The following is a 4,192-nucleotide window of genomic DNA, read 5'->3' as shown; positions in this document are numbered from 1 at the left end:
CAAAAAGAGTAATTCTCAAATCGGAGCGCAAAGGCGAAATGTTTCCTCTAAATCTCAAACCCATTAAAGGAAATCCAGATATCTGTCTATTATTCAAAGCACATTCTGACGAAAGATGGCTGTGGCACCGAAGACTCTCTCATCTCAACTTCAAGGATATCAACAAACTTGTCACCGGAGGTCATGTACGAGGTCTTCCATTGCTCAAGTTTGATCGAGAACATTTGTGTGCTGCGTGCGAAATGGGGAAGCTGAGTCGTCAAAGTCACCCATCCATCATAAACACTAAAGTCGTTGAACCACTTGAGTTAATTCACATTGACTTGTGTGGTCCATCTTCTATCGAAAGCATTGGCGGTAGCAAGTATATTCTTGTTATTGTTGATGACTTTTAACGTTTTACATGGGTGTTCTTTCTGAAGCACAAATCTGAGGCAACTCTCAAGCTAAAGATGTTTATTAAGCAAAGATACTCTCTTACTTCAAAAGCATACCGGGTTTTAAACAAGCGTTTGAGGAAGATTGAAGAAACGTATTATGTGACTTTCGACGACTGCTACGTCAAGAAGCTGAAGGCCACGGAAGAAACAGTTGGAGAAATTTTCTCTCAAACAGGCCAAGTCATAGCCTCGATTGCAAATTTGTTTGAGCAGTTTGTGGAGTTATTCGATGAACCAGAGAAAGCTACTCTCTCAGAAGCCTATGCAGCAGACAACAAAGTTCACCATCTGAAGCAAATCGTCGATGACGCTGCCAAACGACTGGGTGAAGGAGAATCAGTTCCAAATGGACCTTCTCAGCACGGTGCTTCAGTTGAGGGGGAGAATCCATCTTCTTCAAAATTGTCGAGTTCACAAGTTGAGGGGGAGAACTCTTCTCCAGCCGTACCCGAAGGTACTGTAGCTCCCGAAAGCTCAAATGCACCAGAAACTCCTGTAGCACCGGAAGGTCAAGGCACACCTGAAAGCTCATCAGTCAAGGGGGAGAATGTCGATATGTTTTATGACGATGACAGTCAATCTGAATTAGAAGAGATGGTAAATGCTGAATTGGATCCATCCTATGATCCAAATTACCCTCCTCTTGTCAAATGGACTAGAGATCATCCTGTTTCACAGGTTATGGGTAATGTCTCTGAAAAGGTCTTGACCCGATCTCAACTGAAGACAAAACAAACTTCTATATTCTCTAAAGTAGAGTTCTGCATGTTTAACTCTTTCGTCTCAAAAGTTGAACCTAAGACAGTAAACACTGCTCTTGATCATTTTGATTGGGTTCAAGCTATGCAAGACGAACTTAATGAGTTTGAAAGAAATAAGGTTTGGCGCCTCATTCCAACTCCTAAAGATGCCTCGGTTGTTGGTCTCAAATGGGTCTTCAGAAATAAAATGGAAAAGGAAGGCAATGTAATAAGAAATAAAGCTCGTCTAGTGGTGAAAGGATACTGCCAGGAGGAAGGAATCGATTATGAGGAAACTTTTGCTCCTGTAGCTAGGCTGGAATCTGTTCGAATATTCCTTGCCTATGTTGCACACAAAAACTTTGAGGTCTACCAGATGGACGTAAAGTGCGCATTTCTAAATGGAGAACTTGAAGAAACGGTGTATGTGGAGAAACCTCCAGGATTCGTCAATGAAAAGTACCCCAATCACTGCTATATTCTGGACATAGCGGTTTATGGGCTGAAACAAGCACCTCGGGCCTGGTATGAAACGCTAACCAAGTTTTTAAAGATGTCCAAATTCAAACAAGGTTCGGCTGACCCAACCTTCTTTTGTAAGAAGGAAGGTAACCACCTTATGATTGTTCAAATCTATGTCGATGATATCATCTTTGGCTCAACGAATCCTAGCTTAACAGCTGAATTCAGAAAGCTGATGGAGACTAAATTCGAAATGAGCTCAATGGGTCCAATTAACTTTTTCCTTGGTTTAAATATTAGATAGGGACCCGAAGGCATCTTTATTAACCAGGAAGCCTACACCAAGACTTTCCTTGCCAAATTCGGTATGATGGGAGACTCAAAGGTTAAAGTTCCAATGGCGTTTGGCACCAAGCTCACTCCATCCTTGGATAAACCAGCAGTCGATATTACACTATATCGCCAGATGATCGGTTCTTTAATGTACCTTACTGCTAGCAGGCCTGATATAATGTTTTTTGTTTATTACTGTGGTAGATTTCAGGCGAATCCTCGTGAACCTCATATGCTTGCAGTGAAGAACATACTCCGGTATCTAAAACGAACTACCTCTCTCGGCTTATGGTATCCATCAAACTTAGGTTTCTTCATTCAAGCCTACTCAGATGCAGACCTTGGAGGATGTGGACTAGACAGTAAAAGCACCACTGGAGGCTGCCAATTCCTTGACGAGAAGTTGGTTAGCTGGCAATCAAAGAAACATACTTGTGTATCTCTGTCTACAGCCGAAGCAGAATACATCGCAGCTGCCTCATGTACATCTCAAGTGATTTGGATCCAAAGCCAACTCAGGGACTATGGACTCAATATGAAAAAGATCCCACTATATTGCGACTCTGAGAGTGCAATTAAGATTTGTCATAACCCAGTGCAACACTCCAAGACCAAGCACATAGCACTGAGATATCACTTCATTAAGGATCATGTGGAAGATGGGAACGTCGAAATTCATTTTGTTTGAAGCACTGATCAACTGGCTGACATCTTCACCAAAGCTCTTCCTGAAGCTTCTTTCAACAAAATTCTACATGGGCTAGGAATGATGGAATCGGAGTCAGTACCAAAAATTACCTCTCAAGATCACAAGTAAGAAGAGAAATAGACCGAACGTTTGGGTTCGTGTCTCTTGTATGCCGAAATGGACCGAACGCTCAGGTTCGGGTCTTGCTCTGGTGTACTGAAATAGACCGAACGCTCGGATTCGGTTGTATCATCTGATCTTCGCTTATCACTCAAAGGTAGTTTCCTTGGTTGTAAATCTTTTGTATTATTTTTCCAAATTCATTTATCTTATTGTCAAAGTTCTTTTCTTTTTCAATCTTATTTTTTTTGGCAACCGAAATGGACCGAACGTTCGGGTTCGGTTTCAAAATTTTTCTCACCCGAAATAGACCGAACGCTCGGGTTCGGTTCCAAAATTTTTCTCAACCGAAATAGACCGAACGCTCGGGTTCGGTTCCAATATTTTTTTTGTATTCATTTTTTTTTTCGATCAAAAATTCCAAAAATATTTTTTTCTTTCGTAAATTCAAAAACTCCAAAAATATTTTTTATTTTGGCTTTTATCTTTTTTGTATGTCTTTTTACGGGTAAATTATTTCACTAGCTATAAGTGTCCCTAGAAGCATGCTGCTGTATGTGTCCAAAGCCTCATCTAATTCTGAATAAAAGCCTTACTGACTTGGTACAAACAAACCTTGTCTTCCCAATTAGGCTCTCACATTTATTCTAATCATGAGCTACCTAACTCTCTTCTCACATGAGATAAGAGTTTTTTGCTTAGTCCCTATTTTTCATAGCAGAGGTACTTTCGGTTTCTTTACACCATCTACATTACTATTCTCCATCTCATTCGCTTCACAAACGTAACCCTTGAGACTCTCAGACATTACTACTGAGGTTTATGGTTACACAATTTCTGTGTTCATGATCTTAGCTTTGTGTCACTACGTTCTAAGTGAAACCCACAATTGAATACCTACTATGCATTGACGGTGAACAATTAACTTGCTCTAGCTTTCACTAATGAATTGACGGACTTATCCATGGGGGTACCACATGAAATCTCTATTTTTCTTTTGAGTGATTCCTATGAAATTGTTAAATCCAATAACATTTCTTCCCTTGGGATCCAGTTTGAATTTTTTTTTGAGATTTCACATATCTTAGTTTACCTTGCTATTTAGATTATCTCCAACCTACTTGTTCAACAGACTACGCTGGTCTCACAAGTACTTCATTCGATTTCTATCTTATATCAAGATCATTAATTATGAATCGAAGCGAAAGCCACCCACACAAGCCTAATTAAAAAAGAAGCCTTTCAACACTTCTTAATAAGTGTCTGATCGTTATTCAACGGGAAACCACACAAACCCTTTAAAGTCTCTCTTGACTTTGAAGGAAGAGATTCGTGCCCGGGATCAATTATTTCGTGTCTTTATTGACATCACATAATCCCTCAAACGTGTTGCTTTATTTCTTTTTCTT

This window comes from Lactuca serriola, chromosome 9 (assembly GCF_051521515.1).
Source record: "Lactuca serriola cultivar US96UC23 chromosome 9, Lser_US96UC23_V15, whole genome shotgun sequence".
NCBI classification, from domain to species: domain Eukaryota; kingdom Viridiplantae; phylum Streptophyta; class Magnoliopsida; order Asterales; family Asteraceae; genus Lactuca; species Lactuca serriola.
This window is presented reverse-complemented; position numbering follows the sequence as displayed.